The sequence below is a fragment of the Rosa chinensis genome, chromosome 1, assembly GCF_002994745.2.
Source record: "Rosa chinensis cultivar Old Blush chromosome 1, RchiOBHm-V2, whole genome shotgun sequence".
NCBI classification, from domain to species: Eukaryota; Viridiplantae; Streptophyta; class Magnoliopsida; order Rosales; family Rosaceae; genus Rosa; species Rosa chinensis.
In genome coordinates this window covers 52,024,569-52,038,327 of record NC_037088.1, presented here as the reverse complement: position 1 = coordinate 52,038,327, position 13,759 = coordinate 52,024,569, and the positions used below count along the sequence as shown (strand labels likewise).

Below are 13,759 nucleotides of genomic sequence, written 5' to 3'. Positions count from 1 at the left end.
CATGTGTTTTCAGAACTGATAATTGCTAATTACGAAAACCGAGGCTAGACTTGCATGTTGAGATACTGTACCCTTGTATGTTTATACTTGTGACCTGAAAGTGAATGGGACCTAGACGCGTAGATTCCTAGGGATCCCACGGTGTTGATAACCGTGAACCTCCGGAGGGGGCCGTGCTCCTATGTTTGTCGAGGAAAGATAAGTATAGACAGTGAACCAGTCATGGGAGACTCAGGGCCAGGAAATGGACACTTTCGCTACTTGTAGTCAGAAGTACTACAGAGTAGTTGGCCGGTTCTCGAATTCAGGACGAACCAGGTCGGTCACCGATTTGTTTTATATTAGCCGGAAGGTAAGTATCTCGGAGCTCCAAATTGTGTGAAGCATACTGCATATGCTTTATAAAAGAAATAAATGTTTGTGGTTGCCTATTTTTAAAGTATTTTCGTTAAACGTGCACAATATTATGTAGTAAATATTTTCAAGTATATTATTATTTTCAAACCTAGCATGGTTGGGTCGGCCCTTACTGGGCATGCGAGGACGAAAGCTCACCCCTACAACAGTGTGCAGGTTTCGAGGATGTGGTCGGGGAGCCTATAGAGGAGGCACATGCCTGGCTTGGCGTATTCTTCATTGACTTTATCAAGAAATGGTTTTGGTCCTTTATGGGATCTCGAAGTAACTTGCTTATTTACTTCCTTACTAATTTATTTATTTATTTATTTCCTACTCGCTTACCAAAAATTTCGGGAGACCCGTAACCCTGGGGCGCGTCTCCCATGTTTGTAGTTATTTAGTGATTTGTTTTATTTTTCAAATTGGGCTCCGATTGCAAGCCCACAACACTTAGCCCATTTCAAATTCCGCCTTTGAAAATGTGTTGTTCGGTTGCTAGAACTACTTGTCCAAGAAAGTGTTTTGTAAACCAACAGACTGAACCTAAAAGGCCTTGCGATTTCGGGTTGATGAGTTATCGGGATGTCATTCGTGACATGTCGGTTCCTCATTGGCTCGGAGTCGCGGCGCTGTGGGACCCCTCTCTCGGGTCGCCACAGTGCATGTATAATTATGGGATTATATATAGATTTTCATATGTGTAAAATCAGGGGCGTGACATTATACTTGTTAGAATTATATTAACAAGCTTATTACAATTTTAGATGGCTTATGTTCAAAAAGGAGTTTGACAGCAGCTATGTGGGATTTATGAAGGATGGAGCCAAGTGGTTGGTGAAGAACACTGAAATCCTTCTTTGTATGCAGCTATCTCAAGTAAGTTCAAATTTCCTATCTTTTCAAGTAAGTTTGTTCTGTTTCAGTCTTTCCAAGAGTTTGGGTGTGATTTGTTGTAAATGTGGTATAGGTGGCTGGATTTGTAAAATACAATGTGGGTGTTAGCAATTGGTATTTTATTTGTTGTAGCAATTGATTGTCTGTATTAGCTGCTGAAAGCTAAGGCTTGAGGTAGGGAAAGCAAACTTTTCTCTATAGCAGCTTTGATTATGATTTGGTATGTAATTGGTGTGATTGTGTTGGAACATTTTCCTCTGCGATTTTTAAGTGCAATTCGACAAGTAGAGAGTCACACCCCAAACATCTAACCAGATTGCAGATGGTTTAGTTTAGTTAGTACTACCTGGGATATGAAAAGCCAAATGGGGTATTAATGCTTCATGCATCCTCTTTGTATTCCCTTGTTTACTCTCCAATGTAGTAGCTATTCTTTTGGCTTGTAAGCTAGTTCTTTTTGTTGTGTCTCTCTTGTTTACTCTCAAAACAAACCAACTTTAAAATCAAAACTTCATATTGTGGTAAAAACAGTTTTGTTGAATTTTCTGAGAAAGCTGCTGATCTGTAAACTTTGAGCTTTGTGTTGCCCTACTTACTGATCTCCAAATGTCGTGAAATTTTGATATATTTCTGTTCTACTAGTTAAAAAATGATCTGGAAAGTTTCACCTTATTTCGATGTATAATGAATCTTCAGTGTTTTTTCTTTTGAGTCTGGTCTGCTTTGGCAAAGTTCCAGAATTTTTAGTGTATCCTCTAAATTCTGCTGAGATTTGAACTTCTATTTGAATCATTTAATCTATGGTCTTTGTATATATTGAATTAGACATTCCAATAGTTGTTTCAAAATTGATTTCTTGTCAATTGGTTGTAAAATGTACTTTTGGTGGATTTTCTATTTTGATTTGGCTACTGCTATATTTTTCTGAAACTTGACAGTTCAGTCTATTTTTATCCATCATTTCTCTTACTTCTCGAACTCTGATTAGTTTGAAATTTAAGTATGTCGTACCTAAATATGTTAGCTTTCGTTCTGGAAAATTTCAACTTCATTATTGCACAAATGAATTTTTCCTAAATCCAAAAAGCCAAACTGTTCCTGCCTAAATGTTACACTTTAAGTTGTGTCAAATTTGGTCTTTTTCTGAATTTATTTTGCACGAGATCGCTGGGGGAATGAAGCCTATGAATGCTAGGACAAGCAGAGCTAAGGTGAGTCTAGTAATGGAGCCTTTTCCAAAATTGATGATAAACCGTTTGATTTATTGTCTTTGAAAAACTGTGCAGCCAGAAATTGATAGTTTTATTGTTCTATATCCCAAATGGATTGTTTTGATTCTCTTCCTTTCGTTGAATTTTGTTGCAAAAGGAGTTGAAGCACCTGAAGGTTTTGGGGTTGGCAGTGATTTACATAATGATGTTTGTATTGAATTTGTACGAGTACACGAAGAAGAACTTGGAGCCTCTGAGATCGATTGTGTGGACTGTGGAGGTTGCTATGATCAATATTGTTGCTTCAATCTACTGGAGATTCAAAGTTTCTATGATCAATATTGTTGCTCCAATCTACCGGAGATTCGAAGGAGTGCCTGATGATTTCCTTGGTTTACTCAACACGACGGTAAATCACTCTTATCCCTTCTTACACAGGGTTATATAAATGGTAAGAAATTTTGTTTGATTTTCCAGATAAACTATCAGTTGTAGCACTGAAATGATATATATCTGAAATGTCTGGTAAAATATAGGGTAAAATATATTGCTAATGTCTGGTAACTGGTGTGTCATTTATTCCTTGTACGTACACACCTTTCCTATTAATTGCTTTTAACAGCAAAATTTCACTTGACTTGATTTGACTAACAAAATTGGAGATCTATCCTCTGATGAATCAAGGGATAATTTGATGGTCTATTTGAAAGTAGCATGCCCTTTCTTTTTTGGCTCTATTTGAAACAATTAACTTGCCCCCACCGCGTTCTGCTACCATATTTTCTCCACTTCAGCACTAATACTATTCTGCTTCTGTCCGACATCGATTACTATTCTGCGTCTGCATGCATTCAGCCTGGTCATAGTGTGGCTCTATTTTGGCCTAGTTTACTTCTCTCCTTTTGTTCTACTTTATTTCCCTAAGGTTATATTCTATCTCTTCATTTGCTTCTCTGCTAGTTGTGTGTCGTACATCATCAAGTGACCTATTCCATCTTCATGTGCTCAAACATAGAAGTCTTAATATCATATTCTCTTTGGTAGTTTAGCATATGTCACTGAATTAACAATAGTTCAACCTGGGGAATAGGTTCCAATACATGGCTATATCAGACAACAGGCAAAGATACATGCCTCTACTTGATGACCGGATGTCAGGTAGTGAGTCGTGCCCTTTTACATTAAATTAGTGATTTTTGATCCTACACCTGTGGAGAATATAGTGCTTTTCTCTGTATATGTATTTTGTTATGCATAGGATGGTTTGTTTTCTGATTCATTTGTTACACAATTTCTTGACATGCAGGTGGATGACAAGTACCAGTACTCATGTATGAATAAAGACAATCAAGTTCATGGTTAGGTATGGTTGGGTATGCACCAACCCACCATTCGGCAATGAATTTTGATGAAGCTTTTTTTTTTTCCTGATAGAAATGACAATATATTGTTTGTGTTTATCGGTATAGTTTGAGCTTTGAGAATTTAAGAGTGATGCAAGATGTACTTGTGTTATGAACAATCTGCAGCGGAGAGAGTAAAAGTGAAGATGAAACTCTAACTTGCTGAAACCGGTGAGTTTCCGTTGGTGTTTGTGGGATGTGTTAATATGTAATGTTTGGCCTTCAATTTGATGTTTTAATGTGCATCTTAGCTGAGGTGATGTATATATGAGTTCTTTATACTTTTGGCCTTCAATTTCAATAAGTTTGTTGCAATCTGTAGCCTATAGTTAAGATACCATTGTAAATTGTAGGAATGTGGTTCATATTATAATTAAACGTACACTTCATTTCAGTGTAGTTATAGGGATTGGAGTATATTAGATTTGATTGTACTAAGATACATGGTTAATTTGTATTCACAAAGTTGTCCACGAATTTATCATATATTGTGATTTATTAAGTTCCTCTAATCTTGAGAGCATACACAATGATTTTGTTATATGTAATGATATATTTTCTGGAATGCTGCTTATACAAGAATATATTAATTATATCACATATGTGAACCTTTATTATACTCTCTTCTCATGAAGTTGAAACTTTATAGAACATTAGAGCTCATATGTTTCCATTTTTCCTTTCAGCCCAACATCTTTTTGTTCTTTGTTTTGTATCCTTCACAGTTTTTTATAACATTATTCTTCGAGTCTGATACACCAGATTTCTACTTGTCTGAAATTTTTTGTTGTTGTTGTGAGTTGTTAGGTGGGTGGACAAATGGAATCTAGAAAAGTAGTTATTGTTACTGCTGCTTCAAACCATGCTGTAGTAGTGTGCTCATGACATTTGCTCAGGTACTTCCCCCTGCACGAAATTCTTTGTTTTCTGTTTTGTTTATCTGATCTGAAACAGATATATAGAGCATAGAGTATACACTACTACAATAACATGATTTAAGGACATTGAAACCGTGTCCTTAAATACATACAAGGACTCTTTAAAAAAGTGTCCTCTATCCGGGTGTCATCATAAGTCCCAAACAAGGGCACTGGAAATGTGTCCTCTTATCTATACGAGGACACAATTTATGTGTCCTAATAGCTTTGGATGTGGTGTCCTTATATCCATAAGAGGACACCTAAATTACATCCTTATATTATCAAATAAGTGTCCTCTTTTCTATACAAGGACACACAAATTGTGTCCTAAAAGCTATGGAAATAGAGTCCTTAAATCTATGGGAGGACACAAAAACAACATTCTCAAATGTGTCCTCTATTTTATACAAGAACACATAAATTGTGTCCTAAAAACTCTGGAAATAGAGTCATTAAATCTATAAGAGGACACAAAAATACACTCCCACATGTGTCATGTTTTCTATACTAAGACACATAAATTATGTCCTCAGAGTTCTGAAAATGGAGTCAGTAAATCCATAAGGGAATACATTCTCATATTATCAAAATTGCATAACATTGATTACACATCAAACAAATCCTTATATATATAGAACATCCATTAATACATGTCCAAGATCCAAAACAAGTAATCTGCAAAAACCACGAGTCCAACATCCCGAATGTACTACTACTACTGTTTTTAACCTATATAATTCAAAGGTAGCTGCTGCTGTTGCTACATATATAACTCAATTCATACCATCCAAAACAAGTAACCTGTAAAAACCACAAGTCCAACATCCAGAATTAATGTACTACTACCATTACTGTTTTGAACCTACATAATTCAAAGCTAGCTACTGCTACATATATAACTTAATTCATACCAGAAATAAGAAATATATATACATGCATGGTTAAGTAGAAATGTACCTTAACCACATCCCAATAAACTGTTTTACAATTCTTTCTTCCCTTTTAAGCATTAAACATCTTAATGACACTGCATCAGAGCTCAGTAAGAAAACAATAAGCTAGTAATCTGACCATTAATTACGAAAATATTATCACCAATAATCAGCATTTAAAATGAAGAACATATCAGCATGCTTTGAATGAAGCCCAAAAGAACATCCTATATTAAAACAAATCCTTATAGCTTGTTAATAAACAAGTGACTAAACCAGCAACTATAAGACATTGCATGCATGCAAGGATTACAATTCAATGGTTGCATTGATTTCAATTATATAGCACCCAAGTCCTTCTGAGCATAATCTAACAACCATTAAATTTCTCACCGAGCTCACTTCCCCACATAATTATCTCAACCTGTGAACAAAAGAACATACCATATTTCAGATAATCATTATTTTAAACAAGGAAACCATTTCATAATGTATCTGCATCAAATATAATTTACCATGGAATGACAGTAGCTGACTCTAGATATCAGCTGCTAGAAGAAAAATCTTGCTTGTTGTGTGGAGGAATTGCAATCAACAAATACTCGTGAATCAACAACTTCCAATTAAGTAATTCCTATATGCAGAAAAACCTAATGATTTTATCTAATATGTAAACTAAAGAACTAACCTCATATTCACTAAATCTACCAGCACTACATATCCTCTCAAATAGCTCACCACCAGCTGCATATTCCATGACAATAGCTAAATTACTTGGAGTCACCAAGACCTGCAGTAAAACAAGTATACTTCAAGCATTCGTCTCAAGACTGCCTTATCTTAGTTCTTTGGTGCTCACGTTGAGTTTGATAATTATCATCTTGGAGTTTTCTTCACATAAGATTAGTCTAATATGATTGCCAAAACACCACAATAACAAGCTGGAACACTCAAACACACCATACACACTCCAAAGTGCCTGTACGCACACAATTAACTCAATACTAGCTGATTATCCCTTTGAACCTGACAATATTTGGATGCCTCAAGGATCTGTGATTTATGATTTCCCTTTGAACATTCTCATCAATCTGCAAACCAGAAAACCAAAACAAGATTCATATTCATAATCGTAACACAATCCAAGATCAATACACACTGAACATATCAAACAAATTATATAAACAAAACATATCCAAAAAAAAAAATTGATTGAGTAACCTCACCTTGTACTTGGCAACCTCTTCTTTCACTTCCTTCAAATCAAGTAACTAAAATTTGGGGATGAATTTATAACAAACTACCGGATGTAAAAGCCATGCGCTTTAATGCTATGTATGATAGTATCAGATTCCTTCTCACATCACAAGACTAAACATAAAACAGGGAATCTATAATATGTATTCAACATTCAGATAACAAAAGCACACTACTGTGCAAAACGCAAAATTAATCTTACTCAGTTACACCCAACAACTTGCATGGGTTCCACTGTTTCCTATAAGTCTTAGGTCATTTCCCAGAAAAGAGAAATCTTGTTAAGATGGTCAAAATTTATGAACTAATTAGATCAACTTGGAGCTACATAATCTTTTATCATCATTAAGCATGAGAAGAAATATTAATACATATTCAGATTGATGAAAATTTGCTGGGTTAATTCTGCATCAGTTTTCATTTTCACACACTGCACACTGAATTCTTTAGTAACAATAGCATCAAATCAAGGGCAATACTCACATTTCTGACATCTCCATCTTTAACATCGAGATCAATAGTTACCAAGATAAAATTCACCTTTGTATTAGTCAATTAGCCATACCTACACACAATATCACTATATAAGAACAACACAATGCAATACCCCCGTGACAACCATACACAAGAGAAGTGGCAAAAACACTCACACTTTGTAATTTTCAATCGGATAAAGCAGACCAAGAATGTCTCATTCAGTGTTGGTCTGGACTTCTTCGGATTGTTCACTACAACACCACACACATACACACACCTATATAAATTCACAGTGAAACACACAAATTCAAATATGATCCAAATGTATTATCATCCAATATGATCTAAGTGTTCTGTTCACTTCCAACTCCAACGATACCCAACTAAGACTAGATGAACAGAACCCAGAATTGCATTTGTAATTCCAAGTAAAAATTCTTCAACCAAAAAGAAAAAAGAAGTAAAAGCTTGCTGGAGGAGCAATGGATTGGTATATGAAAAAGTAAGAGAGACCCAGATCCATAAATTTTACCTCGCTCGTCGATGACGTCGAGGGAGCAGTGGACAATGTGGTGGAGCTTGAGGGCGTCTTCGGCATCAATGAAGCTTTGGATGTAAAGACGGTTGTTCTCATCAAATTTTCACACAAACCAATACATTAGCGTTTTCTTTTGGTTCATTTCGATAATCTTTGTTAGAGTAGGGATGAAGGTGCACCTGATGCTCGACGATGGCGACGCAGACCATCATCTTCTCCGACTTAGGCTAGGGCTCAGTTTCTGCTGGTTTGCTCAGTTCTTGGCTACGACGTCGTTGAGTTTTATTACCCAAATTTGAATAGATTTCTATACACAATTAAAGGTACTTTATAACAGAGATGATATCTTCAACAGATCTCTAATATGAACATTCAAAGCATCAAATCAATACTCTGATCTTTGACCAGAACTTCACCGCTAACCTCTATGTGATTCATCTTCTTCGGCTTCAATGACTGATTGAAGTACACCATGGACACCGCCGAGAACATCACCACCGTGACGAACACCAGAATTTAGTGAGAATCGAGAGATGCTTTAATCAAGAACCGTGACGGCAGATGCTAACGTACGCCGGCACTGGCGCCGGTTCTTCCTCAGCGACCTCAGGTCGCCAGTGAGAGGGCGGAGGCTGTGGGGGCATCCAACAAAGTCACGGGGGAGGGAGCGGAAGTGAGGTGTCCATGAGATTAGGGCGAGTGGGAAGCTCTTCGGAAGAAGAAGCCTCTGTGCTATTTTCAATTACACGTAAAAAATGGAAATAGAATGAATGAAACAACATCTTTTTTCTTCTGGTGGGTTTCAATTGAAGAGGGAAGTTGAAAATTGGGAGAGGAGGGAAGTGAAATTTCGGGAGGGAAAACGCAAAGTGTTGCGGCGCATTTTCTTATTTCAATGAAAATTGGGCCAAATTAAATTTAAGGACACAGCATTGAAGATGTCCATGTGAGGTTGAAACACTCTCCCTCCCCTTAAAAATTTTCAATTAAATGATGTGTGTCCTTAAAACCTTTAAGGACTGTATAAAAATTATGTGTCATCTTTTGGTGTCCTTGTATCCGTTTATTGTAGTAGTGATAAGACTGCTAAATTAAGCTGTGTCCTGTTCTCATAAGAGTATATGATTGGCAATCCCATATATTGCTGCATCAGAGAATGATGCTATATATATGTATATAAGCGCATGATAACTTTCCATAGCATCCTTCTATGTTTCGCATGTCAATATCAATTCCTTACAAGCCATGAAGTTGATTTCTACAACTATATGTTTATTTTTAGGTTAAAGCATGAAAGAAGCCCGATTCCTTACAAGCCAAATGAAGTTTTGCCAATCAATCATCATGGAATAATGGATTCAAGACATTGGTTGTAGAAGGATGAGAAGGCTCAGAAGTTAGCTCTAAGACATGGGCTTGAGGACGTAAGCTCCCATTAGGAATAAGTAGGCTAGTGTTTGGTTGCAATTACATTATTGTACTTTGGTTTATGTATGAGACAATTATGGATGTATTTCTTGGCTGCAATGACAAATTAAATAATATAAGACATTCGTGTTGTTTCTAGATTACATCCTAGTTGTCACACAATATGAACACAAATGTGTCAAATGAAATACAAGGCAACCACTAAATCAAAGTTAAAATATGTTGTTGGACATATCTAAGAACAACAGATGTTGTTACTTGTACACTTAAACAACAGAAAATTGTCATCTGAAATGAAAAAAAACGACCAAATGAAATCCAAATATGTTGTTGGAAATATCTAAGAACAACAGAAACAAGAAAAAATATGTTGTTACTTGTGCACTCAAACAACATAAAATTGTCTTCTGAAATAAAAAGCAACGACAAAATGAAATCCAAATATGTAGTTGGACATATCAACAAACAACAGATACAAGAAAAAATATGTTGTTACTTGTGCACTAAAACAACAGATAAATGTTATTGTAGGCTACTAAAGACGATAGATAAATGTAATCTAAACTGAATGCTAATGACAGTTAACTGTTATTGGAATTTGAATAAAACAACACAAAACTGTTATTATAAGTCCATTCAGACAACATATAGGATTTCATATCTTTTACTTTGGAGCATTCAAACCACATTTTTCTGTCTTTGGAATAAGCATTAGATCATAGAAATTACAAGGAACTGTTATTTGTTTTCAGATCACATCACATTTATCTGTCGTCTGAATTCACTAATACACAGCTAACTCATGTCTTGATTTCATCAGACAACAGAAGACCAAAAAACTTTCTGTCGTTTGATACCCCCAAGAGACGGCACCGTACTAGAGAACAGAAATTTTTTTGATCAGACGACAGATCTCCTCTATCGTCTGATTACTTTTCTGGCATAGTGTGATCAACATCGGTGTGACAATTATAATAATGAGCTCACTTTATAGTAAATGTGTCCTACCCACTTCTACAAACAACACGGAAAGAATCACCACATTTTTTGGAGTTAGAAATATGTAGGAGGTGCAAATAAAATTTTGAGGTGTAACAAAAAAAAAAGTTGAGAGGCAAATTTTTTCTAAGCTCATTGAAGCCCAACTGCCCAAGAGAGATGAGCATAGCTAGTTAAATCAGTTACGTAATGGAATCCACATCCTAACTGATTATGAAAAGCTCAGACAAAACATATTATGATCACAGTATATAAATGACGTGGGTGGGGAAGTGAATTTCTTAAGGGGAGGAACGTACTGCATGCAATTGTCAATCGATCTTCTAGAGTTTAGTATTCTTTTTTATTGAAAGAAATCAACAACGATAATAGAGCCTCCGCGATCAAGCAATGGATCCAAGTATGATTGATAATACCCTTTCAATTCAAATTTTTTTAATTTATTTCATGAAACAATTAATGGTTTGCCAATCTGATCTCGATCTCTAATTGGTATCTTTTTTTTGTGGGGGTATTGTTCAGATTGGTCAGGATTACTAAGCACATTTTAGATTCAGTTTTGGAGCGATTGGTGTCACTAGTAGACTATGTGCGATTCAGTGTTGTGTGTAGGTCGTGGCATTTTGTAGCAAAGAAGAATTAAAGTAACTTGTGCCTAAGATGTCAAGTTGTCCAATGCTCTTGATTTATAGTGACAAAAACCAGACATGGAATTTATACAATGTTGTGGATAACAAGGTCCTGGCTTTGCAATTAAGAGTTCCAAATAAGCGGTTTTGTGGGTCATCAAAAGGATGGTTGATATATTTTTGAAGTAAGGATGGTTGATATATGTGGTAGAAGAATTTGCTGTAACCCTAATAAAGCCATTCGCTGGGGTTAAAGGAAGGAAATACAAAGAAAATTCGGTCATTTGCTCTCCTTCGGTACTCCCTCCCAACATGGAAGCAGACTTGAGGGAGATTTTGGCTGACCGAATTAGATACAACAACTTTGTCTTCAAGGCAACGATTTCTGCAGACCCAATATTAAATGCGAAAGATTGCATTAATGTTGCAGTCATATATGAGGACTACTGTAGGTTGGCTTTTATTAGACTCAACAAATTAAAGAGACTGTTGAAGGAATATCGATTTAGTGTGCCTTATCAAACTAGGAGTAGCAATAGGAGAGAAGGTTCTAGATTTCTCAATCCTACACGGATTGGTATTCCTTGTAACATTAGAACTAGTACTTTGTAATCCCTATATATAGGGCTCCTATTCTCAATAATATGATACAATTCTCTCTACATTCTCTCTCGAATCTATTTTATTTAAACATGTTATCAGCACAACTCTAGCCACAAAACAAAAACCAAAACCTGAAAATCCTCTTCACCACCGCAGCACCTAGTGATAGGAGCAAAAAGTGTGACGATATTATTGAATATGTGCCCCATTTTAGCCTTGTTTCTCCCTTAAGTTTAGTGTTTTCAGTCATTGAGTCGTTTTTAGAGTCTTGTTGAGTGTTTGGAGTGAAATAGGCGGAAAAAGTAAAATTCATGAAAAATCCTAGCTGGATCAGGATTCCTAACTGTCAACTATTTTTGCGGTCTTTACATTTTAATTTCCCTTTATTTTCTCTAGAAAATTCTGATATTCTCCTGCTTGTTGTAGGAAACGTTGCCTGGTTGAACTCTTGGAAACAGCAATGATGGAGTCATAAAATAAAGCATTAAGATATTTGACCAAGCAATGAAGAAGGGAAATAAAGGAGAAAAGATGTTTTCAGTTGAGGAATAAAAGAAAAAGATGTTTCAGCTGGAAAATAAATAAGAGAAAGACGTTTTCAGTTGGGGAATAAAGGAGAAAAGACGTTTTCAGTTGAGGAATAAAAGAGAAAGACGTTTCAGCTGGAAAATAAATAAGAGAAAGACGTTTTCAGTTGGGAAATAAAGGAGAAAAGATGTTTTCAGTTGAGGAATAAAAGAAAAAGTATAGAAAATGAATAAAAAGAAAGAGAAAAATATTAGAAAGAAAATAATATGAGTAATATGAGTAAAAAAAGAAAAGAAAGAATGAATTAAAGAAAGAAATAAAAGAATAAAAAATAATAAAATAAAGAATAAAAGATATAATAAAATAGAAAATGAATAATGAAGTAAAAGTAAAAAAGAAATAAAAAGAAAATATAAAAAAAATAAAAAATATATAAAATAATTAATAAAAAGAATAACAAAAAAGAGAAGATAAAAAAATAATAAAAAGATGTGTAAAAAAAAAATTAAAAAATAAAAAGAACAATAAAAATGAGAATATTTAAAAAAAATAAAGATATAGAAAAAAAAGAATGAACAAAAAAAAAAGAATATAAAAAGATAAAAAAATAATAAAAAAAATAAGAGAATATAATATAGTAAAAAAAGAATAAAAAAATAAATAAAAATAAAAATAAAAAAGAAATAAAAAATAAAAAAATAAAAAAATATATATTTTTTTTTCTCGAAATTAACTCAATAATAAACTGAAAATCTCAAAAATATTAATAAAAATATTCTGAAAATTCCATGTCTCCAATTACACAACTCACAAATTGAAACACATAAAACCGAAACAAAAATTATAAGTAGAGTCATAGTTACACTTTGAAGCTTTCCTCAGCGGCTTAGCAACAAGGTGATGAACTTGTCTCTACTATGGTGGTGGAGCGTCCTTGACTCAGCGCCTTAGAGCTTTGTAGATTGATGGATGAATGGTGTCACGGTCTTGTAGGAGATGGAGATTTAAGGAGTGAATTGGGCAGAGTCTCGAAAAAGTTTTTGGCCAGGAAGTGATAGGCAATGAATTATCTTGGCTGGGAAGTGATGCAAATTCAGTTCTGGACGTTGCCTATTTATAGGGGAGCATTGGTTGGCTTTCCCAACTGAAACGTCTTCTTTATGGCCTTAACTCCTCTCATAATGGGGCAATTCCTTTAATTTCCAATTACGCCCCTTCGCTGCAGCCTGCGTGCCCGTGCACTTGCAACTTTGTATCGCTGCCCTTGCTGCCTTGCTCACTGCCCCTGCAACCTTGCCGCAAGCCTACTGCACCTACAGCCCCGTTTCAGCCATCTATCTGTTACGATCAGGATTGCAAACCATTTGCAATCCTAGCTTACACTACTAGAATTATGCCATCAGACATCACCACTATTAAATCGGTCGGAATTGCATGCGATGTAAAAAATACATCCTAACATCGGTTTAGGAAATATCGATTTCTATTGTGATTATAAACATCGGTCGTTAAATTAACCGATGTGTAAAGTCTCGTTCAAA

At 35.2% G+C, this 13,759-nt stretch overlaps 1 long non-coding RNA gene across 4 annotated transcripts; it reads right to left on the bottom strand.

Annotated features, from left to right (window-relative positions):
- Nucleotides 1-5,581: 5,581 nt before the first annotated feature.
- LOC112181786 lies at nt 5,582-9,153 on the bottom strand. 4 transcript variants are annotated; one of them, XR_005804658.1, is made up of 4 exons: nt 8,026-9,153; nt 7,667-7,744; nt 6,275-7,581; nt 5,582-6,183 (listed from the first exon to the last, which is right to left on the bottom strand). It is a non-coding gene; the product is annotated as an uncharacterized LOC112181786 (long non-coding RNA). The 4 variants fall into 4 exon arrangements; XR_005804659.1 differs by having other exon boundaries at nt 5,582-6,549; nt 6,720-7,581; XR_005804660.1 differs by having other exon boundaries at nt 5,582-6,549; nt 6,786-7,581.
- Between the last annotated feature and the right edge of the window lie 4,606 nt (nt 9,154-13,759).